Here is a 27007-nt window from a genome sequence, read left to right on the forward strand (position 1 = left end):
TTCTTTCTCTTTCTTTCTTTCTTTCTTTCTTTCTTTCTTTCTTTCTTTCTTTCTTTCTTTCTTTCTTTCTTTCTTTCTTTCTTTCTCTCTCTTTCTCTTTCTTTCTTTCTCTCTCTTTCTCTTTCTTTCTTTCTTTTCTTCTTTCTTTTCTTTTTCTTTTTCTTTTTTTTCACTCTCTCACTCTGTGGACCAGGCTTGAGTGCAGTGGCATGATCACAGCTCACTGCAGCCTCAACCTCCCAGGCTCAAGTGACCCTCTTATCTCAGCCTCCCGAATATCTGGGATTACAGACATGCACCAACACACCCACCTAATTCTTATATATGTATTTTTGGTAGAGATGGGGTTTTGTCAAATTGCCCAGGCTTGTTTTGAACTCTTGGTCTTGAGGGATCTGCCAACCTTGGACTCACAAAGTGCGAAGATTAAAGGAGAGGGCCAACACACCTGTCCCTTCCTTGACTTCTTATCACTGTTACCCATGAGGTTGTCAGCAGGTCTTGTTGAAATTTTTAACAATATCTTTACACCAGAAAGCAGAAAGTAAGCAAAAAAGTACAGTGGATAATGCACATAGGTCTTGGCCCAAGGTGAGACATCATGGTGAACATGCTCTTGGCACATCCGGCTTGTACACATGCCATGTTATTACTCTTTACTCTTTATGGGTGTGCTTGCACTGAGAAACCTGGGCTTGTGCAAAAAATTTCTTTTTTGAGAATGCTGAATAAACTGTTGTTCACCTATGTTGCATGAGGACAGGTGTAGAATTTTCTACTTGTGGTATCATATCGGCACTCAAAATTTTAGATTTTTAGATAATTTGGAATTTTTACATTAGGCATGTTCTACCTATATAATGCAATTTAATTTCTATTAGACATAAAATTTCTGAGAGCCAACATCACTAACTTTGGATACTTTCATGTTGATGTCCTCTCTGTCTAAAGTGCCATCTTGAACAGATCAGCTTCTGTCAAAAGTGGTGCCCCATAGCGTCTCCTCTGTATCTGGAGTTTCGTTTTCTGCTCACAGACTCCTCTTTCTACTAACAAACACAGGTTATGCACATTTGGCTTCGTCCTTTGGACTGTGTGCACAATATTCCTATGAGTAAAACTGGCTCAAAGTTATACAGTATTTCCAAGACCAAGCAATATTTTCAGGAGGAAAAGAAAAAAAGGTAAAATCCATAGTTAAAAGGAACCTTTCCTAGAAAAGTAACAATATCTATACAATTCTGCTAAAACTGATATTCATATGTATTAGCAAAAAGAACAGTTGATTTTACATCCTAATCTACTTATTTAATGTGGCTTCAGAGTACTCTTGCAATGAATGGATGTATATTAGTACTAATTGAGTTTCAATATTGCAAGTGCAAGTTTAAACCTAAGCTGAAAACAAATCAAAAGTTTACCTGTCTGTACTACTGTGTATTATTCAGTTCAAACTTTCCTCCTACTCTTGACATTGCTCTTCTTGTCTTGGCTTCCCAGGCACACTCTCTCCACACAGATAGATTGGGCTTTCCAAACTTTAGTGCGTTTTACAGATTTGATATCAAGAAAGGGATATTACAGTTTCTAATCTCAGGAAGAGCACTTTAACTATACTTGTGGCCAAAATGATGAAGCTCCCTGAAAGGTCAAGCTAGGATCGAAGATCCATTACTTGGGTGTTTGAGTCAGGGCATTAAGCATACCTTATCCACATGTGTTTTAAAAAGTTAGTATCAAATCAGGAAAAGATGAATCTCCATAGAATGGGATGCAGGGAAAACAAAATATCCACATACTATCCAATTTCATGATTTTCCACAAGAAAAGAAAATGAAGTTTCAATGATTATTTTTTTTTATTTCTGCAAAATGAAAATGCTTTCAACTTTAAAATTAAAGTCTTAATTCCCTACACTCTACCTGTTTCACTGAGGTTTCAAAGCTTTTATCATGGCTACATGAGTAGATTTCTTGCTCAGAATTTCCCCTCTTTCTGGGAAATACTTTTCAAGCACGCAGTATAAGCATGCAGTACAGCATTGAGGTGAAGGTAGTGTAAAATTCCATTCTGGTCTTCCAAGGCCTATTATAGGAGAATTTTACTTTTCCCTATCTGTATTATCCTTTCGAGTAATGGTTCACAAAACTAAAAACATTCCTCTTTTTTTGTTTTCAAGAAGAGATTTAATGCAAGGTATCACATGCCTACAAATTACAGGAAAGTCTGGAGAAATGAAAAGTGGCTACCAATGGATTCATGATTTCAAATATGTACTGATACCTCAGTTCTAATCTGGAGGAGACAAAAATGCTGAATCTGGCTCCTCGGGTGTCCCCACTCATGAAGCTGACGGCTAGACAATGGGATGCAGGCATCATCTGCATCAGTTGTGTCTAGGTTATCTTGAAGCTGATGTCTAGACATTGGAGGATTGTGAACAGCGAACACTCATATCCCCATGACCTTCCTGGTAGGCAGTAACTGCAGCAAGAAGGCCCTTGCCTTAACTAATTTTCCAGAACTCAAACACGTGCTTCCTTTTGGCAGAATCTAATTCAAATTCATAGCTCTAGCTTCAAGGAGGCCTGGGGACTAAAATAGGTTGTCGTCCTAGATCTTGTAGTACTAAAAGGCACTGCATACACTGTGGTAGAAATGGATACTGAATACCATACATAATATATCCTATAATTATATACCTGTGTATATGCATGAATATATAAAATGCATATATATTAAGTAAATTTTCAAAGCCTATGGAAAAATCATTACAATGGGTGAAATCAAATTATAATTAGTGAAATCTATAATTGTAAGATTTCTGGACATATAATAGTTGTTATTGCATTTATCCATGTGAAATAAAATCTGCGGTCAAGACTATTTGCTATATACTATGTAGCAAATAGTAATTTTTAAAACTCTTCTCTATTCAGCATTGTTGCTTCCATAAGTATACTTAAGGAATAAAATGGCATAATGAAGCTGGGCATCAATTTATGGCACTGTAATTGAGATTGGGCTAAAATCACAGTAATTTTTGAATCAGCACTTTAAAAAAATCAGTAGTTTTTCCTTGTGGAAGCAATCCATATATTCTATTGCTCAAGTATTTCTTTTCTCAGGCTTACACAAGAAGGCATAGCAATTATTTCTCAAGTTTTTATTCTTATTCTCTAGGGTAAAATACATTCTCTTGATGGGCTTCGTCAACATTTTTTCTTTTCTTTCTTTTTTTTTTTTTTAAAAGAGACTTCAGCAGAACAGAGAATGAGACTATTTTGAAATTGATGGGCTGACTAGCAGTTTCCTCTCATACAAAGAGGCATTCTTGACAAGATGTATACTATTTATACCTGCGTTAGCAGTCAATCCATAAGGTACAGTTTAGGAAGAAGAAGAGGGATAGATTGTTATTTAGTAAGAGAAGCACAAGTTTCATTAATGTACAAGAATCAATGTCTTCACTGGCCTGCTGGGGTTAAAATTATTTAAAAAGTTTCAACCTGGTTATTCAACCTGTCTTATTCCCTGTCTAATTCAGTGTGACAATCAAAAGAATCCTGTTTTGAAGCACCGTTATTGGACATTGATATTTAATTTCTATATATTTATTATCTTCAGAAAAACTACATTGCTGAATGTTTACACCAATATGCGTGAGATTTTAGATCTTCTAAAATGTCTTATCCATAGTGTTTCAATTGAGATACTCAGGGAGATAGTTTTAGGTGGTACCCACATTTCCAGGTGGCAAATTAAACAGAAGCATAGAAAAGAGAACATGGTAAAAATGTTAGGGAAAGGTAGTAATACATTAGTGCATTCGAATTGGTCATTTGAAGGCATTAAATTAACACACTTTAACCAATTTTGTGCAGTGAAATGTTTCTAATAAAACATTAATAGTTTAATAAAATACTTAAAATTTCAACAATTTTAATATTTCATATGAATCATCAGTCATTTAACAATGATATGCTTCTTTTGGAACTTCAAGAATAAATATTCTGTGTGGTAAGAGATACACACTTTATGAAGGAAATGTCTTGAAACCAATTAGAATTAATTTATCTGAGATTTAATGCCTTGCAAAATAATAATGCTTTCTATTTACATGATCCCTTTCTCAACATGTCAAATGATTTAAAGATTATTAACTGGTTTATTTTGATCATATATGGAATCTATTGCAGTCAAGAACATAACTTCTTTGGAAAAAAGAAAAATTATGTTCTGCTTCATGGTATCAACTGCTAGGATTTAGGTGAAAGGCAAGGATGCTGACTAGAAAGAGAATAAAATGAAAAGCATCTTTGCACATGGGGGACAAGAGAATCCCTGGATCTCTCTATTTCCCAAGCTAGTTAATTATAAAACAAATTCTCCTGGTTGAAATATATCAAAAAGAATTTTTAACCTGGGGAAAAGATTTCTAAGCTACAGAAAAGAACCACTTACACCTGCTTTTTACATTTTACTTCAATGCTAGTTCTTCCTTTCTATCATGAGTAATCTTTTAGCTTCACTCTACCTATATTACAGACAACAAAAAGTCAATATGGATGACAGCAGTGGGATATCATTACAGATGGGTAGCCTAAAGGAGAATTTCATAAAATATATATCATAGCTAGCTTTGGTACTTTCAATAATAGAACTCATACTGGGTGCCCAGGGTTTGTAGCAATCCAAGTCTATATTTAAATTGCCATTTGTTTTTATTTTTTTTTCAAATAGCTACTATTGACTGATTAGTTAAATGTACCTTTTATTATTTCAGTTCCAGACATAACGTGAAAAGTGGTTTTGCGTAACACTTGATATATTTTTTAATCATTGACCCACACTGAAGTGTGATTTGCATTGGGATGGTCATCTTATGTTGTGATGTAATTGAGGTATTAACTCACCCACATTCTAAAAGTTATTGGCTCTTATATTTGGCCAATGAAATGAATGTCAGATATAATCATAGGAGTTTTCATAAATCCATGATTTTCCTAGATTTTTCTCCATAATCTTGTGCAATAGCCTCATTTTCAACTTGAAAAGATAGAAAACGTAGGTCTAAAATATCTTACTAAAAAGCTTTACCCCTCATTAATTTTATAATCATGTTTATGTAGACAGTCTAGAGATTATAAGGAAATCTATCATATCTATCTATCTATGAGATAAATCACCTACAATATCATCTTCATAAGGTAACTCTTAAACATTTTGTAAGATTTAATTTTCATTATCCTTGTTATAAATATATTATCAAATAGGTATGATAATATTGTATATGTAATTTCCAGACTTTTGTATCTAGTAAACATTAAATTATTATTGTATCCCAAGCTATTAACTACCCAATAATCTTTTCTAGAAACAAATTATTAATAACTTTTAAGCACCAAATACCATGTTCAACTATTTGCTGAACGTTGAAGGGTACCCAGCATTGTGATCAATTTTACCAGGTTGTTTACTGGAAGCATTCTTGGACAGGGAGGATGGGAGATTCAATATATGATATTGACTATCCCTATCCTAATGAATCATAAATTTCTAAATATAAATGCTAATCCTGGATACTATGAACATTGGGAAAACTAAAATAGTGCAAAATTTTCTAGAATAAGTTATACCAGTATATAATGAAATATGATGTTTTCCTACACAGCCATCTCTGTCACTTAGGATGTATATTATGTAATACTCAGCCAACAGCTTTTCCCTTCTTCCTTCTTTTTCCCCTTAAACCATTAATTCATTTTTACCAAACAGTCATCCACTTATCTAATCATTCTTTTATACAATTATTTAAAATTGCCTTTTGTCTGATAATTTCCAGACGTTTGTCTAGGTTCTGGGGAAAATGAGGTGAGCAGAAACAGAAAAATTATTGATTTTGTGGATTTTACTACTTACGGCAAGGAAGAGCCACAAATAATTACGGCAAGCAGCTTAGACTGTAGCAAAAGGACATGAGAACAAACCAGTTACAAGTCTACTGAGAAAAATCAGATTGCTCAGCAATTACATGTATGTTTCTCTGGCATAATTATTAACAATGGCCTTTTACCTCAAAATGTCTCATTTTAGATAATAGATAATATAGCCAACCTACATGTCAGCAGTTTTACAAGGTAGCAGTCCCCTGTATCACTAATTTTACGAATAAAGAAAATGAGAAGACTCTGGTTTGATGACATTCCCATGATGAAATGGCGACTTAATGGTAAAAATGCATAGCTTCGTGGGACAGAAAATTACCCATGGGTGGCTGAGAGCTCAACAATGGACAATTGATCTTGGAAAGTAACCTAAACTCGCTAAGCTTCAGAGTCATGGTCATATGAATCCTAACAATTGCTTAAATCCTTAAAGGGTGCTATACAAATTAAAAGAGGTAAACTTCTTGGAAGGTCTGGAAAAAGGAACTTAAAATGTACTCAATCATACTATTTCCTCTGCCAGAAAAGAAACTGCTCTCACTCACTGGCTTTTATTGAATGAGGGAGCTCTCACAAGGTTCTTGAAAAAGGGTAAAATCGGAGAAGAATTTTCAGAATTTTCAGAGGACCAGTGCAAAGACTATCTGGATGAATCAAAAGGTAATTAATCAAAAGATAGCACAGACAAGTTCCTTTTCAAATATAGAAAGAGAGCTAATGTGAGTCTAATGGTTGCCCTTCAAAGAATAATAATATGTCTTCTACATCTAGGAGAGGCATAATGACTAACCCTGCTTTTAACAAAACTTTTAGCTTAAAGTTCAAAGGGAAGACTAAGCAATAGTTAATTGTAATAAAGACTTCCCAAATATCTCAGAACTGGAAATGGAAAGATAATATAAGTTTTATAGATATGAAAACAGACAAATAGCTGTTTAAGCTCTCCAACCATTTTGATATTCTTAATGTGTGCCCAAGGCAATAATGTTATATGACTTACTGGGTACCTTTAACAAAATATAAATATCTGTACAAGGGCTTTGATTTTGGGAACCATCTGAGTTGACTGAAGGATGCTCACCTATAACATTGTATGCTACACATGCTGAGCAACTTTACAAAGGCAGGTCTTTTGCACACTCATCGTGTAATGTTTAATGGTTTTTAAGTTTCCAATAGTATTGCACATGTAAACCATGTGTAATACTATTGAAATTACGAAAACAAATACAGATTACATACAACATTTTATATTGCAAATATATATGTTTGTATGTATTATATATTTATATATAACAGCATTTCATATTGCATATATATATATATTTATAACAAAGTCTAGTTTAAAATAGTTTGCTTAATTTAAGGTGTTTGGATGTTTATCCCATAGATCATTAACCAAGGTACTTTGCCAAGTGAGCTCATTTTTTTTTCCTGAGGACTCACATGGCACTACCAATTTCCTCAAGGTAAGCAATAATGGAGAGCAAAGACAGGTAGCATTAGATTCTAGGAGCACGTTTCTGACAGCATTTATAAGAGGCAAAGATCACCTATATTAAAAAACAAAGTCTCAACTTTATCTCAAAATATGATTAAATATATAGATTAAATTTGAAAGACTTGCTTAACAGCTCTTAAAAAACTTAAGAGATTTAAATTAGGTTTTTAAGTAGTAACCTCTGGTACTCTGAGAAGAACTAAATTTTAATGCATAATAATGGTAACTTGACTATGTTACTACCATGAGTAGTATTTATCTGCCGTATTATAAGTTTATTTCTTATTGAGAAACTGACTTTAACATTTTTATTCTATTTTACACAGTTTAGGATATTTATCGATTTTATACACTAGAATGTATCCTATTTATCCATATCTCTTTTAACTCTACATAGATCAGAAATATACTTTAACAGAGGCATGACCTGTGGAGTACATGAGAAAGACTGTTGTCTTGTACTTGCATGCACACTCCAAACATTATTACAGATGTAGTTTTCTAAATATTCTGCTGCCTATACATATTTTCCTTAATATCTATTATGTTACCAAATTTTGATATCTTAAAATTGTATTGGGATAAGTTATTGGAGTGTGAAAAGGGGATTAAAATTTTAAATTTATTTATTTTTAATTTTTTTTAGAGATGAAGTTTTGTTTTTTTTTTTAATGTTGCCGAAGCTAGAGTGCAGTGGCTATTAATATGGCTATTAATAGGCATGATCATAGCACCCTACAACCTCAAACCTCTGGGCTGAAGTGTTCCTCCTGCCTCAGCCTCCAGAGTAGCTGGAACTATATGTATATACCTCTACCAGGCCTGGGGGAAGTGAATTTTTTTAAAAATTTGTTTTGGCCGGGCGCGGTGGCTCAAGCCTGTAATCCCAGCACTTTGGGAGGCCGAGGCGGGCGGATCACGAGGTCAGGAGATCGAGACCATCCTGGCTAACATGGTGAAACCCCGTCTCTACTAAAATACAAAAAACTAGCCGGGCGAGGTGGCGGCGCCTGTTGTCCCAGCTATTCGGGAGGCTGAGGCAGGAGAATGGCGGAAACCCGGGAGGCGGAGCTTGCAGTGAGCTGAGATCCGCCACTCACTCCAGCCTGGGCGGCAGAGCAAGACTCCGTCTCAAAAAAAAAAAAAAAAAAAAAAAATTAATTTCATCATGTAACAAAATCACTTGGATCTTGAACGGGCAAAGTTGTGGTGTAGTGGAAGGAAAGATGTGCTATTTTTATGCTGCTTATAACTTTAAAAATATCAAACAAAATTTGAGGGTGCTTCAAATGAAGTAAAATACTTAGAATACTTTACTAGGCAAACATCTGACCTGTATGATTTTAGCCCTGCAGGGCTATGTTTCCGTCGTGAGTTGAACTATGTTCCCCTCAAACATGTTGCATTCCTAAACCCCAGTATCTGTGAATGTAACTTTATTTGGAAATAGGGCCTTCACATATAATCAAGTTCAAAATAGTGAAGAGCTAATAACATCTTATTAGCATATTTCTGCTGTCAGATATACAGTTTGATGCCCACAAAGGGATCTTCATAGAATTAAATAACAGTTAGACTCCATGATTCTTATAAATCCTCATTTGTTACCAGGATACTCAGTAAGATTTAGGTCAGAAAACAGCAGAAATGCATTAGGCATTCATTTTCTGCAGGAGATGTTTCAGGGCCCAGGCCACTTAGTACAAGGAGATAAGATGTACATCAGGTGGGTGCAGGATCTGACATGAAGGAAACGTCTCATGCTCCAAAGGAGCTAAAATCTCTTGTCACAATTCCATAGGTACAGATTCCATAGTCCTCAGAAGAGATACACCTCAAATCATCGCACTCGGGAAGTCTGAAGTTATGGCTTCTTACAGGGTATTTTTGTATCTCCTAGTCCAGATGCAATTTACCAACAGTAGTTGTTTTCACTATAATCATTCTTGCTTAGAAACATAGAGGAAATAACACCTTATTAGCTTACCTGGGCAACAAAGTTAGAATTAATCTAAGTTCAGATTCTCATGAGGAAGAAAATGATGTCATTAATCTATTAATTAAAACATATAGTAACACATATTAGTGGAATTAAGTTACTTTCCAGTAGTGACTTGCACTTTGGGGAATGGTTGAATATGTGAAACCAGTGAGTATTATCACTGTACTTTAGGTTGTAACATTGTTTCTGGCAAGGATGAAAACTCTATGTTTATGCAGAAATCATAATTGTTATTAAAACTGCTGTTGTTGAGATTCCTTCTCCTCAGTATTTCCCCCCTCACTAACATCATTCTTGAGTTGCTGAAGACTCTTAACTGTGGCATACCCTCATTCCTTTTTATTCTTCTATACTCCTTGATACATTCTTTCTAATTTTATTAACAATTATTTTGTGCTATGATCAAGGTTACAAGGAATTTTCTCCCCTAGAAAGTTTACAAAATAATACCTTTTCTGCTCAGAGTTTAGGGACATACATCAGTAAAGTAATAAAGTTGCTTCCAGATTTAGTAACATATTTGTAATCTACCAGGAATCCTTCCATCATCACCAGTTTTGGGGAATGCTTCTCATAGAATATCCAGCCAACACATGCAGTTTTTAAAATATGTTACTTTGGACACGTATTCTGTTACAGAGCCTTGATATTATTTAGTTGTGTTCCATTGTCCCCACTTATGAAGTTGATTCTTTGTATTAAATGGTTTTTTTTTTTCACTTGTCGTTGTTAGGTTGTGAAATCATTTTTCTATTCTGTTGTTTTTATATTTAGGAACAATATATATTTAGTCTTTATATTTGAAAGCTAACTTTTTTGCTGTGCAAAGAAGGGAAGGCACCTTGCTCTTCATGCTTTTGTTTTCTACCTTTTCTTTTGTAATTGGACTTCTTTGCTCCTGGTTCAGAAGCAGAATTTCAAACAAAGCATTCCCATGTAAACACATTCACACTTACAAAGACCCTTATCAAAAAGTAAAAGCACATTCAACTTTGATCTTTATTTTGTGGAAATATGGTTTTCTTAGATCTATAACCTCTAGGAAATTTTGTAAATCTTGTTCTTCTGAATTTTTGAAGAGTGTCTGGAAAAATACACACACACACGCACATATGCACACACACAGAGACACACATATCTGCAAAGGGTATAATACATTATATAATTGAAAAGATACAGAAGACACCATAGAGCACATGCACATAAGTCTTTGAATAAAGGCAGAGTATATGATAAAACAGAAGAAGGAGAAAGAGAGGTCAGAAAAGAATTAGGGGCCCAAAATACTTTCGGTAGCATTTCTCTTAAGTCTGTGTTACGAACACAAGGACATCATTTGCTCTAAACTGAATCACCAAAATTTGTACAAAGAATGTTGATTTCAGGAAAGCTGAGCTTCACATGGAATGTTTCATGATCCTCTGATTACATAATTTAGTCATGTTCTCTACTGATTAAGTTTAAGCATCAATAGATCAACTGGCTCTGAGTGAAACAAAGGAATTTCAAACTTGAAACAGCACATTATAAATAATTGGTTAGCCTAATACCTTTATTTTGGCCTAATGTCAGTGCCACAATTCTAGGCAACCCTAGAGATAAACACAGGGCTGTCTGAATTTGAGTGAAATAGCTCCATCCTAAATTATATATATATATATATACACACACACACACATACACACACACACACGAATATTTTATTATAGTCCTTCTATAAAAATTATAACAAAATAGTAAACATTTAAACACATTCAAGATTTTATTTTTAAATATGTTAAAAATGGCTGTATAATAAGATAGCTTGGGCTACATGAATAATTATCTCAAGAGATTGATATCTTAAATATCCTAAAACAACCATTTATTTAGGTCTTGATTCTGCTATTTGACAATTTGGACTGGGTTCAGCTGGACTGTTCTTCTGGCCTAGGAACAGTTTACTCATGTGTCTACAGTCAGTTGCTGGGTTGTCTGGGTGGTAGTTGCTTTGGATTGTCTCAACTGAGATAGTTCATTTCTGTTCTACATGATGTCTCATTTTACAGCAAGTTATATTGGACTCATTAATATGGTGCCATGGAAGGGTTCCCAGAGACAGTAGAAGTTTGCAAGACTTTTTGACATCTAGTCTCAGAACTGATATGGTGCTACTTATGCCACATTTGATTGGCAAAAATAAATATCAGGTCGTTTTCCACAAGAGTGGGTACTATGATGGTATACCTATTAGAAACGAACACTTATTAAAGGAAAAGAGAGGAAACAACATTGTGCAAAAGAAGAAGTTGATCAGTAATGCAGGTGTGAAAGTCTCAGACAACCTGGTAATGAGCTCTAAGGCTAGCCTGTCAGAGTGTCCTCCATTAGGTAAAAATGAACAGACATTTAGTTTCTTTCTCATGAAGTCATTTCATGATAACCTGGAAAGGAAATGACCTTAGGTGGTGTGGCTCTCTACAACTGAGGCAGACTCCAAAGCAGCTGACATTTATAGGCTCTCTACTAACTGTATACCTCACAGTTGAATAGTAAGTTCTTGCTTGAAGAAGAATGTGGGCTGAGCATTTCTGCATCTATGGTAGCAAACCAGAAAACGAGCCCAGGTTCAAGGGGAGGAAAAATGGGCTTGATATGTTATTGGGGATAGCAAGTGGTATCAACTGCAGTCATATTTGGAAACTTTCACAATGTTAAAAAATACTGATCACAGTTTGTACTCAATAAAAATACATATAATTGAGTGAACTACTAAAAAGCAAAGAAAGACATTTATGAAGTACGTAAGTTTTATTTGATCATTGTCAACATACATACATATATTGAAATATCAAATTTACCTCATGAATACTTCTTATTAGAATGTGCCAATTAAATAAGTAAATAAATAAATAATCAGTTGACTATAGATAGGTTTTGTGCTAAGTAGATACAGTAGTACATCTACCTACTTGTTCCTACATAAAATTGTATGATCTCTCTGTCCTTAGGCATAATTCTTGTCAACTAGACATTCGCATCACAAATATAATTTGTGAAATGCTAAGTGGTTTCATGTTAGAATTAATGGCGCTATCATTTTCCCCTCCTAGACAGGCCAAGCACTGTGATGTAATTTCACTGTCTGAAATTTAACTTGTCATTCATCAATTATTAAAATTTGATGTAGTTTGGTCTACTGAAAGGAGAAATTTGGCCAAGAGTCCAAGAGGACTGAGATGCAATCCAAGATATTCACCTACATTTTCTTATGGTCCTTGGGCAGAATATTTCTCATTTGTAGCCTCTTCAAATGTGAAATAGAGACCCCCATTTGAGTCCTTTGCCTTCTTTCTCCCTCATCTGTTTTGGTAGCACACATTTTCTGACTTATTTTTTCAAAATATTTTTCCTTTGGGAAATGACTTATATTAAATACAGAGTTAGAGACTTCATTTATCCACTTTTTAAATTCAATATTGATTTTCACAAGAGTATCTTTCATGAGTCTACATCTTGCTGTCAGCTCCCTTCTCATTTTGCAGAGGTGAGTTATCTCATGGCAACTGCTCTATAGACCAGTCTACTTCCTGTATGTTCTTCAAGTCAGCAGAAGTAATTGTGGAGGAGTAAAAGAAAACCTGACATTCTTTGTCGAAAAGGAAATAATTTTGGAAATCTATTCTTTACATTGGGCACATCTTGATAAGTGGTGGCTTCTGGTGAATGACCCTGACTATGCAGCCTTGGGGAAGATGTTCCCTATTCCAAGGGATGGCTCTTAGCTGTCAGTGTGACAGTCAGTCACTTGTCACAAAACCCCTAAACTTGACACTGTGAATCTAAGTACTGAGCCACCAACATCAGTGACTATGCCTTGGACATGACAAACACTGATAAGAGAAAGAGATTTTATAGCTATCTAGACATATTTATTGTTGCACTACCAACATCTAATGTGGTAATCATTGTGTAAGATGTCAATGTGTAGGATAGTACTATTGCCAACATATGGAGAAAAATGTATGTCACTGGATTGGAAAGGAAAGCAAAACATTTTAGTAAATACTCCATCAATAACAATGTGCTCAGAGTAAGCACTATCTGTATATAATATTATTTATTAATAAAATTTGTTAATTTATTAATAGTATAGAAAAGGTGCCAAGGAACAGCTAACAGTGAAATTTGAGATGGAAAGAACAAAAACAGTAAGAACTTAGACTCATTACATTTGGGTGATTCTCTGAATTAATATCTGATGATTCTATGATTACAAATAAAACCTATCATTAATGTTATATAGGAAACCTAGATTTAACATGTTCAGGTAGGTTCAAATATGTTTCCAAAAACGACAATTAAGAACCATGATTATTTCTTGGCGAAATTCTTAGACTAATTCATCTGAAGGAAACCACTCTCAAGCTATACTTGAAATACCTACTCTATATTTTTGTCCTAGAGTATTTCTTTTCCTTCTTTGCTTCAGAAGCCATTGTTAAAATTAGATGGAGTTGAAACATGCCATTTTGCCAAAAAGTTTGTTCGGGAAATGTTCTTTAGAAAATAGACAATATTGGAGCAAGGTATGAGTATAATGTGCAGAAATGAATAGATCACCTTTATGTGTTTTGGTTCCAACAAATACAAAAGTTTCTGTCATACTGCCTTTAGTCCTTTATCTCAAGGTTCCTATTCTGTCTTGCTATTCTGAGCTCTCAAAAACTTACAGTCTTCATTAATAAAGTAAATCATTGAAGAATATGGGTTTTTCTAGATCCTTGGAACTCAGGTCCCTTTCATGTTTAGTCTTGAGCAAATTTCTGTATTAACTATGAGAGGTGTGAAAAGCAATAAAAACAGTGAGAGGAGATTATCACCTGGCAGCTTTCTTCATTGGACAAAGAAATTCCACTTGGATTTCTATAATAGTAATTAGTTTAGAATGGCAAGGTGCAGAAATACTGCCTCATGAGTAAGTAGGGAGTCCCTGATTTAATTGAGGCACTGTATATATTTGCTTGTTTTAAAAGATTTACTTTTTATTATATGGTTTAAGTCATTCTAAATACAACATTTTAAAACTGAGCATTTAGGGGAAATTTTATATATAAATGGTAGGTAACTCAAGCTATCACATTTCAAAACTACTTTTGTCCCCAAATGATACAATTCTCTATTTTCAGTAATGCCTTGAATACTTTACCTGGAAGTTTAAGGCATGTTTCATCAAGTAGTTGCTTAAATTTGAAATTCCTCAACTACCAGGATCAAGTAGATAGTTATTTGGCAGATGTATTTTTCTAGTCCTTGAGGTAAAGAAACCACAACTAAGCACAATATGGGAGAGACCATTAATTACATATATACAGAATCTTGCATTAAATCTGGGTTGTAAATCTTTTCGTTCACTTTTAAAGTTAAGTCAGTTGATTTCAAGTTTACTTTTTATTTATGTTCTTTTCTAAATAATTCAAATAAAGCAAAAGCAAGAGAAGAGATTCATCAGCACACATTGCTGTGATTTGTGAAGTCCTTCACATCAGAATTGAGCCACAGTTGACTACTCATCCCCCCTGACATTGAGTCACTGCTATTTTCTCCACCCAGCTCCAAAATAAAGTGACAGATTTTAAAGGTTGGAACAAGAAAAGCACAGGTGGTACCACCTACTGTGAATCTTTTAGTTCTTCTTAGCTCAGTAACAGCTGTTGGTCTTTTCACAGTCTGTTAAAAGCAAAACAAGGAATAGAATGTGGGCTACTGACATTGTGCAACAATACCATTTGTTTGCTTAGATTATGAAAATCAATGGCAACTTGAGAAGGAGCATTTCCTATTCAGGCTTTGGGTAAAAATCTTCAGGCTTGACTGTCTTCCTTGCACACAGTGCTGTTGATCTATTGATTGATTCTGGGAACATTGCAAATGATGTAACTGCCATGTGTCTTAATCTCACTAATCTGAGAGTGTATATTACATATTTTTGAAGCGATTTTAAGAATTAATGAGCATCTGTTTCACCCTATCTAGGCATATGGGGAGAGAGTTGAAAAAAAAAAAAAGAACAAACTGTTTTGAGGACGGGCAGTGTTGCCTCAAATGCCCCTATACAGTGAGAATAGAAATTCTCTCTCCTCTCCCTCACATACACACACACACAACAAACAAACAAACAAAACAACAGACTTTCTGTTCATAGAGTCTTAGTGTATATAGGAAGAGGCAAAATTCCACACCTTTGATAAGTACAGGGCCTCCAAGGAAAGAGTCATAGGCACAGGGCTGACCCACGCATTGGGTGAAAATGAGTTCCAATTTGAATAAACAAAAGGAGGTGACTCATTTGCGCTTGATTCAGGCTATCTTCAAAAATCGAAGATGGTGCAGCTTGTTGGATAAAACATGCAACAAGGTACCCTCGACCATAGCATTAATCAAACAGATAAAAGTTGTGTTTCCATTTGGCGGTCTATTTTGAAAAAAACATATTCTAATAAAGGCAAAAAGAGACAGTGGAAAGCACTCAGAAAACAGCCCCCAGGGAGCAAAATATGTAACAACAAAGCTGACAGCAATCTACCCTATCCATCAGATGATACTGATAAACTGAAAACATATTCAAGACTAGATCAGAAAGTTCGTAAGGCCGAGGCTGTGTACTGGTCATAGTTGATATAAAAGAGGAGATGGAAAAGACAAGAGTAAATAAAAGAACGTCTAGCAGGGACTCTATAACACTGAGTGTCCGGAAGAATAGACTTTAGCGTATTGTAGAGAAGGTAATTGCAAGCTGTCCAGTAGTTCTGGATCAGTTCCAGGAATTTGCATTTTAATACATCAAAGGATTTTAATGCAGAAGATAGCCCCCATACCCAAACCAAAGTTTTATAAACAAGACCTATTGTCTAGAAAGAAAATAAATTAATGTCTAAAGAAACATAATAAAGCATTAAAAAAAACGATATGTTACCCAAAGAGAGGCATGGATAGTGAGTTTGGGGCAGGCATCAGGGAAGGTGTTAGGTTGTTGGAATTCATTTTGTCTTTAAGAAAGTTCACCACAGAGGAAAGTAAAGAGTGAGAATTTTACATAATGGAAGGTGGTAAGCAGATACGTGGGGATCGGTCAACTCATGTTATACACAACATTAATAACTATTCAGGGGTAGTTTTTATAATGCAGTAAGGTGAGTAAGGTGTCAATATCTAAAAGATAACACTGAAATGGTGAAACTGGAAGATTGTTAGAGATCACCGTATTCAAGCGTTATACTTTGACATAAGAAAACAAACCTAGAGGCACAAGTATACATATGTAACAAACCTGCACGTTATGCACATATACCCTAGAACTTAAAGTATAATACTAATAATAATAAAAAAAAAAGAAAACAAACTTAGAAAGGTTCCTCATTTCATCTTTAGATAATCACAACTATTTTGTCATGACAGCAAAATGTAGCTCCTTAATTTTCAAATACTAAACTGAAACCATGCAATTCTGTTTTCTGAGACNGTTCTTTAGAAAATATACAATATTGGAGCAAGGTATGAGTATAATGTGCAGAAATGAATAGATCACCTTTATGTGTTTTGGTTCCAACAAATACAAAAGTTTCTGTCATACTGCCTTTAGTCCTTTATCTCAAGGTTCCTATTCTGTCTTGCTATTCTGAGCTCTCAAAACTTACAGTCTTCATTAATAAAGTAAATCATTGAAGAATATGGGTTTTCTAGATCCTTGGAACTCAGGTCCCTTTCATGTTTAGTCTTGAGCAAATTTCTGTATTAACTATGAGAGGTGTGAAAAGCAATAAAACAGTGAGAGGAGATTATCACCTGGCAGCTTTCTTCATTGGACAAAGAAATTCCACTTGGATTTCTATAATAGTAATTAGTTTAGAATGGCAAGGTGCAGAAATACTGCCTCATGAGTAAGTAGGGAGTCCCTGATTTAATTGAGGCACTGTATATATTTGCTTGTTTTAAAAGATTTACTTTTATTATATGGTTTAAGTCATTCTAAATACAACATTTTAAAACTGAGCATTTAGGGGAAATTTTATATATAAATGGTAGGTAACTCAAGCTATCACATTTCAAAACTACTTTTGTCCCCAAATGATACAATTCTCTATTTTCAGTAATGCCTTGAATACTTTACCTGGAAGTTTAAGGCATGTTTCATCAAGTAGTTGCTTAAATTTGAAATTCCTCAACTACCAGGATCAAGTAGATAGTTATTTGGCAGATGTATTTTCTAGTCCTTGAGGTAAAGAAACCACAACTAAGCACAATATGGGAGAGACCATTAATTACATATATACAGAATCTTGCATTAAATCTGGGTTGTAAATCTTTTCGTTCACTTTTAAAGTTAAGTCAGTTGATTTCAAGTTTACTTTTATTTATGTTCTTTTCTAAATAATTCAAATAAAGCAAAAGCAAGAGAAGAGATTCATCAGCACACATTGCTGTGATTTGTGAAGTCCTTCACATCAGAATTGAGCCACAGTTGACTACTCATCCCCCCTGACATTGAGTCACTGCTATTTTCTCCACCCAGCTCCAAAATAAAGTGACAGATTTTAAAGGTTGGAACAAGAAAAGCACAGGTGGTACCACCTACTGTGAATCTTTTAGTTCTTCTTAGCTCAGTAACAGCTGTTGGTCTTTTCACAGTCTGTTAAAAGCAAAACAAGGAATAGAATGTGGGCTACTGACATTGTGCAACAATACCATTTGTTTGCTTAGATTATGAAAATCAATGGCAACTTGAGAAGGAGCATTTCCTATTCAGGCTTTGGGTAAAATCTTCAGGCTTGACTGTCTTCCTTGCACACAGTGCTGTTGATCTATTGATTGATTCTGGGAACATTGCAAATGATGTAACTGCCATGTGTCTTAATCTCACTAATCTGAGAGTGTATATTACATATTTTGAAGCGATTTTAAGAATTAATGAGCATCTGTTTCACCCTATCTAGGCATATGGGGAGAGAGTTGAAAAAAAAAAAAAGAACAAACTGTTTTGAGGACGGGCAGTGTTGCCTCAAATGCCCCTATACAGTGAGAATAGAAATTCTCTCTCCTCTCCCTCACATACACACACACACAACAAACAAACAAACAAAACAACAGACTTTCTGTTCATAGAGTCTTAGTGTATATAGGAAGAGGCAAAATTCCACACCTTTGATAAGTACAGGGCCTCCAAGGAAAGAGTCATAGGCACAGGGCTGACCCACGCATTGGGTGAAAATGAGTTCCAATTTGAATAAACAAAAGGAGGTGACTCATTTGCGCTTGATTCAGGCTATCTTCAAAATCGAAGATGGTGCAGCTTGTTGGATAAAACATGCAACAAGGTACCCTCGACCATAGCATTAATCAAACAGATAAAAGTTGTGTTTCCATTTGGCGGTCTATTTTGAAAAAAACATATTCTAATAAAGGCAAAAGAGACAGTGGAAAGCACTCAGAAAACAGCCCCAGGGAGCAAAATATGTAACAACAAAGCTGACAGCAATCTACCCTATCCATCAGATGATACTGATAAACTGAAAACATATTCAAGACTAGATCAGAAAGTTCGTAAGGCCGAGGCTGTGTACTGGTCATAGTTGATATAAAAGAGGAGATGGAAAAGACAAGAGTAAATAAAAGAACGTCTAGCAGGGACTCTATAACACTGAGTGTCCGGAAGAATAGACTTTAGCGTATTGTAGAGAAGGTAATTGCAAGCTGTCCAGTAGTTCTGGATCAGTTCCAGGAATTTGCATTTTAATACATCAAAGGATTTTAATGCAGAAGATAGCCCCATACCCAAACCAAAGTTTTATAAACAAGACCTATTGTCTAGAAAGAAAATAAATTAATGTCTAAAGAAACATAATAAAGCATTAAAAAAAACGATATGTTACCCAAAGAGAGGCATGGATAGTGAGTTTGGGGCAGGCATCAGGGAAGGTGTTAGGTTGTTGGAATTCATTTTGTCTTTAAGAAAGTTCACCACAGAGGAAAGTAAAGAGTGAGAATTTTACATAATGGAAGGTGGTAAGCAGATACGTGGGGATCGGTCAACTCATGTTATACACAACATTAATAACTATTCAGGGGTAGTTTTATAATGCAGTAAGGTGAGTAAGGTGTCAATATCTAAAAGATAACACTGAAATGGTGAAACTGGAAGATTGTTAGAGATCACCGTATTCAAGCGTTATACTTTGACATAAGAAAACAAACCTAGAGGCACAAGTATACGTATGTAACAAACCTGCACGTTATGCACATATACCCTAGAACTTAAAGTATAATACTAATAATAATAAAAAAAAAAAGAAAACAAACTTAGAAAGGTTCCTCATTTCATCTTTAGATAATCACAACTATTTTGTCATGACAGCAAAATGTAGCTCCTTAATTTTCAAATACTAAACTGAAACCATGCAATTCTGTTTTCTGAGACATTTGAAATCCCATTTTTTTTTTTTTTTTGAGCCGGAGTCTGGCTCTGTCCCCCGGGCTGGAGTGAGAGGCGCCATCTTGGCTCCCTGCAAGCTCCCCCCCCCGGGTTCCCGCCATTCTCCTGCCTCAGCCTCCCGAGTAGCTGGGACTACAGGCGCCGCCACCTCGCCCGGCTAGTTTTTTTGTGTTTTTTAGTAGAGACGGGGTTTCACCGTGTTAGCCAGGATGGTCTCCATCTCCTGACCTCGTGATCTGCCCGCCTCGGCCTCCCAAAGTGCTGGGATTACAGGCGTGAGCCACCGCGCCGGGAGAAATCCCATTGTATTTTTAATTAATTCTAATGTTTTAATCCCTAACTCAAACGATTTTTTTTTCCTGGTATTTTTATAATGATGTAGCAATTTATTCCATGAATATTTTTCAAAAACTTCTAATTTCTGTTCATCTTAAACATTATAAGAGAATAAACCCACATGATTACAAATACTGTGACTTTGAGTTTCCCCAATAGCCTCTCTTTGAATATGCCCGTCTTGGACTATGTCCTCCTTTTTATGTAATAAAGGAGTCAAACTCCAGGGAATAAGAGGAAGCAGAATAGTCGCTTGAAATATGCTTTACTTGGTTCTCACCAATTTATTAATGTCTGATGAAGAGAATATGTATCATGAGCAATTATAGAAGTAATGAAAGAGTGATATCACTTAACCATCTGCAACCAATATTTAATTCACCCTGACATGATTCTCTTTAGCCACAGAATTCTTACATTGAGGATCAAGATCAACAAGCTCCCATTCATATTCAGATTGGACTTTAATGTCCCTTTCGCTGAGTGAAAGAATAAAATAGCAATTGATAATATAATTATTTATAAATTAAAAATATAATTTCATTCCAAAACAGTTATGAGAAAAAAATATTAGTATATAATAAATTTAATTTGCCATAAACTTGTATTATCAAAATGGAAAGTATCTTATGGGAAGTATTCTCAAGTGAATTGAACAAAAGAAATGAGAAGGAAACAAAAATACAGAGGAAATGAATCTGTACTCACTTGGTAAACTATTTCAGTTCCAATAATGTTCAGTTTCTTTACATACAAAATAAAGAAATAAGTACTACTTTTTACAAGGATTTTGAGGTAATTAAATAAGAAGAATTGTAAATCATAAAGCACCATATTATCTGTTATCAATATTATAGTATTAAAGTTTAAAGATAAAGTATAGTATAATAATATTAATTTAATATTATTCCCCTTAAAGTCATTCCAAGTATTTAATATGGGATATTTAAATATAATTTAATATTTTATGGGTCTAAAATTAAGTTATACAAATGGAAGGATTTTAATATTACATAGAGAGTTTTTAATTTTAATGAGAATGATTTTAAGTAAGGACTCAGATAACATGTAATCATCTTATGGTGTGTTTTACAGAAACAGATCCTGCTGTAGCTATTTCAGTCTCTTGACTTCAGTGAGCTAAGGTGGGTTAATCATCTTTTAGTACGTGAAACTGCTTGTGTTTGTTTCACGTTGCTATTAAGGAATACCTAAGGATGGGCAATTTATAAGGAAAATAGGTTTATTCGGCTCATAATTCTGCAGGCTGTACCAGAAGCATGGCACCAATATCTGCTTCTGGTGAGGGCCTCAGGAAACTTCCACTCATGGCTGAAGGGGAGGGGGAGTCAGCATGTGCAGATCACCTGACAAGAGAGAATCAAGAGACAGGGGAGGGAAATGCGAGGTTCTTTTTAACAACCAGTTCTTATATGAACTGACAGTGAGAACTCACTCAATCTCTCAACAATGGTACCAAGCCATTCATGAGGGATCTCTCCCATGACCTTTACACCTTTCACCAGGCCCATCTCCAGCACTGGGGATCAAATTTCAACAGGAGATTCAGAGCGGATAAATATCCAAACTACACCACCACTGGACGTTCAAGTGTCAACGTCAGATGAACAAAGAAAGAACAGAGATGACATACAGATAATTAATTAACTGTATTATACAGATTCTCATTTAATTATCATAAAATTACTATAACAAAGAAGGACTACATTATATACTATATTCCTTTTTTGCCTTCTTTGCTTTCATTATATTTAAAGGTAAAAGTTCAACATGATTGAAATGTCCTTCTGAGTGTACATTTATGTGATTCAATTAATTCAGATATGTGGCATTTTGGGGGCGCCCTTGTTAACATGTTAATATTTTAACTGATTGAACTAAACCTGACAAAGTTTTATTAAGTCTTTTTCTTTATTAGAAATAATACTTTCAGTCCATGATTTATATTTGTGTGATGTTGATATACTCTTAGGACACTTCATATATTGATCATCTATTTACATTGAGTTTGTTCATCATTACTTTTTCCTTCTTTTTAGTTAGTGACTTCCTTTTAGTAAATCATATTGGTTTCTCCTTTTACACAATTATATGTCTACATATATATGTAGAGAAATGTATATCAAGATCATTGTCTAAATGATTATTTACAATGTTTGGTCTTCCATTCCTGAGTTACTTCATGTAGAATAATGGTCTCCAACTCGATCCACGTTGTTGCAAATGCCATTATTTTATTCCTCTTTATAGCCTAGTAGCATTCCATTATATATATAATGAAATATATATAATGTATATGATTATATATAATGTATATATAATATAATGTGTATGATATATAATGGAATATAAATGATGTATATAATGTAAATGTAAATATATATACACACAAATACATCACATTTTCTTTATTTCCTCATTGGCTGGTGGGCATTTATGCTCATTCCATATTCTCACATTGCAAATTGTGCTGCCATAAACATACGTATGTAAGTGACTTTTTCCTCCAGGTAGATAACCAGTAGTGGGATTGCTGGATCAAATGGTAGTTCTTCTTTTAGTTCAATCTCCATACTGTTTTTCATACTGATTGTACTACTTTACATTCCCACCAACAGTGTAAAAGTGTTCCCTTTTCACCACATCTATGCTAGCATCTATTATTTTATTATTTTTTGATTTTTTAATCATGGCCATTCTTACAGGAATAAGGTGGCATTGCATTGTGGTTTTATTTTTCAGTTCCTTGATAGTTGGAGATGTTGAGCATTTTTTCATGTGTTTGTTGGCCACATGTATGTCTTCTTTTGAGAATTGTCCATTCATGTCCTTTGCACACTTTTTGATAGGATCACTAGTTGTTGTTTTTTTTTTTCTTCCTGATTTGAGTTCCTTTGATGGGATTATTATTATTATTATTATTATTATTATTATTATGCTGATTTGTTTCAGTTCTTTGTAGATTCTGGTTTAGGTGCATGGTTTAGGTGCATGGTTTGTGAATATTTTCTTCCATTCTGTAGGTTGACTGTTTCTTTTGCTGTGCAGAAGCTTTTTAGTTTAATTAAGTCCCATCCATTTATGTTTGTTTTTGTTTCATTTGCTTTCGGATTCTTGATCATAAACTCTTTGTCTAAGCCAATGTCTAGTTTTTGCTGATGTTATCTTCTGCAATTTGTATGGTTTCAGGTTTTAGATTTAAGTCTTTGATTCATCTTGAGTTGATTTTTGCATGAGCTGACAGATGAGGATCCAGCTTCGTTCTTCTACATGTGACTTGGAGCTAGGTGATGACATTGCAAAGGCATAAGAAATATATAATGGACTCTGGAGACTTTGGGGGAAGGGTGGGAGGTGGGTGAAGAATAAAAGACTGCACAGAGGGTGTAGTGTACACATGTTAGGTGATGGGTGCACCAAAATCTCAGAAATAACACCTAAATAATTTATCCATGTTACCTAACACCACAAATTCCTTGAGAACTATTGAAATAATAATAAATACATTAAAAGATTGTTTTGTTTATAGATGTTTAATTAAAAGTATCAGTAAAGAAAGAGCCTCTCATTTCAAACATACCCACATTCATAGAAAAAAATACATAATCAGGTAATATTTTCCCTCTCATCTCTGTTTCCTAAACTTAATCAAAACTAAGTAGTTATTCAACAGCAAGTATATTGGGAGGCCACACAAAGGTCAGAAACACCTTTGTTTAATTGCCACCATTGTATAGTACAGAGCTTTGGATGACGGTGGCTCCAGAAAAGTTTAAAATTCTGCATTTGTATCAATGGTTTTATCTACACTGTCAATTTGCTTTTTGATCAATTTTCCTATAATTAACTACCATTTTAAACTATGATTCTTAATTATTGACTATTTTCCAGACTTTATTTTTTAAATGAATTATAGTTTATTACTGTGCTTACTAAATTGCACTATTTTTTCCAATTCATTTATTTCCCATATAATATTATGATATTTTTCTGGCATTTACTGATGACTAGCATTACTCGTTTTGATTAACAAATTAATTATAATTTATTTTACTTTTAAAAAATCATTAACTATTTTATCTACTTAGATTTTATGTAAGTGAATTTTGCACCATCATGTTACTTGCTTACTTTGAATCTAATAACTTCCAATCACTGCTTTGAATTTATGATTCTTGCACTAATTTTAATTGCTGTTTATGTTCATATATAAGTTAACTCAAGTTGCTGTTAAAAAATGTCATACAATCATTACGCTAAAATTTTGAAATTATAAAAAACCTTATTTGTCATTATTTATAGCTCTTAATTAACACCTAATTAATAAAATTTTACCTTTTACTTCTTCCTATGACCCAATTTTTCTATAATCAGTTATAATTTATTTTTACCTTTATGCTGTGATAGATGACTGAGTAACAAAACACAAAACACCCACATAAGGCATACGTATAACATAACAAATTATTACAAGGCATGATCCTATAATCCTAGTGTTTTGGTAAAAATATCTAGAATAAGAAGTTTTAGCCTATCTTGGGTATTTCCTGCCACAATTTTCAAAGAGCCATTTTTCCAGTAAATCCTAGTCTCTGCAGTAGGCAGTGGTGTTTCAAGGGCATAATCTGAATGGTGTGGATGCTCATTGATTTCAGTTTTTTTTTTTTTTTTTTTTTTTTGAGACAGAGTCTCACTCTGTTGCCTAGACTAAAGTACAGTAGTGCAATCTCGGCTCACTGCAACCTTCACCCCTGGGTTCAAGCGATTCTCCTGCCTCAACCTCCCAAGGAGCTGGGATTACAGGTGCGCACCATGATGCCTAGCTAATTGTGGTATTTTTAGTAGACACGGAGATTCACTATGTTGGCCAGTCTGGTCTCGAACTCCTGACCTCATGATCTGCCCAACTCGGCCTCCCAAAATTTCAGTTATTTGCTAAGGACAGAATTAGGATGTGTGTGAGAGAAAGAAAGAAAGAGAGAATGGGAGAGAGAGAGAGAGAGATCTTTATTTTCTTCTTTTTCTATGCAATAAGTCTGGTTCTGACTAACACAGGAAGAATTCAATATCCTGTAACTACTTATTTGTTTTATCCACATTAAGCATACAACATCTCAGTTGAACAATACTAATGCTATGATGAGCAATATGCTTAAAATAGTTATAATATTGTTGGCATATGTTCTATTCTCTCCACAATTTAAAAAATAGTTTTTCATACTTCACTGCCTGAACATACACTTATTACACACTTCATACTTTTAACTTCCCTTTAGTCTAAATTTACTGATAAATATATGTTTAATGTCCACTACTTGTTCTTATGTCAATGCTTCTCTGGTTATTTTGACTTTTTGAAATTTGTTCTTAAGTATATGCTTCAGGAAGTTTTGATAAAAGCAGTAATACCTGAATTCTTCTATATTGATGTTGATAGCAGTCTGTCAGTAACTTTTATACTTAAAAATATTTCTCTATTTCTTGCCTCATATTTTCTTTTCTTGACTATCTTGAATGCTTTTACCAGTTTATTCTGACATGACAAACATTTTTGTTAAAATATAAAAAATTAGGAAAATGATTACTCTAAAAGAAGAAAATTTGTGATGACAGTCACATTTTTTTCCTCTTATAAGTCTGTTTTTCCAAATACCCAAATAATTATTCTTTTTAAAATTTAATATATTCATTAGGACATTTCTTGGTGTTGGTAAGTTTTCGTCAATATTCTTAGGTATACAATGTGCTTTTTAACTGTATTTTAAAGCTTATAGTGTATTATTTTAACATAATTTTTCTCTTTCATGAAAGCTGATTTATGTGTAACTTTTGAGTAGGTCTGCACTCTTGCTATTGCTTTTTCTTTATTGAAATAAAACTATATTGGATTTCATTTGACTCTCTTAATATTTGTGTCTTTTTTGCATCCATTTTATCTATTTGTTATTTTCATGCTCCTTTTTTGTTGTTTGTTTGTTTGTGTTTTGAGACGGAGTCTCGCTCTGTCGCCCAGGCTGGAGTGAGTGGCACGATCTCGGCTCACTGCAAGCTCCGCCTCCCGGGTTCCCGCCATTCTCCTGCCTCAGCCTCCCGAGTAGCTGGGACTACAGGTGCCGCCACCACGCCCGGCTAATTTTTTGTATTTTCAGTAGAGACTGGGTTTCAGTGTGTTAGCCAGGATGGTCTCGATCTCCTGACTTCGTGATCCAACCACCTGGGCCTCCCAAAGTGCTGGGAATACAGGCGTGAGCCACCGTGCCTGGCCTATTTTCATTTTCAATATATATTTTTAATTTTGAAATAATTTCTAACATGGGAAAATAACAAGTAAGATACCATTAACATTTTTTTTCCTGACATTTGGAGATAATTAATTAATTTGGTGCCTATCATCACCATATGATTTATTTTATAGTTCCTATACAAAAGGACTTTCTACAACACAATCACAGTAACTATCAAAATAAGGAAATTAATGTAGATACATTATTACCATCTACTCCTCAGACATATTCAGTTACTGCCAGTTACCTCTGTCAAGGCTTTCTCAGGTTTTACCTGATTTGTAAGCTAACAAGTTAACATATCACACATTTGTTTCAAATTCTTTGCTCCTCAGTTCCCATGGAGGTGACATGGTGTGGTTTAGATGAATGCTACACAAATAAGGTACAATCTGTACTGCAGATTCAAACACCTGAACCTGGCCGGGCGTGGTGGTTCATGCCTGT

The sequence above is a fragment of the Rhinopithecus bieti genome, unplaced genomic scaffold, assembly GCF_001698545.2.
Source record: "Rhinopithecus bieti isolate Rb0 unplaced genomic scaffold, ASM169854v2 scaffold_566, whole genome shotgun sequence".
Lineage (NCBI taxonomy): Eukaryota > Metazoa > Chordata > Mammalia > Primates > Cercopithecidae > Rhinopithecus > Rhinopithecus bieti.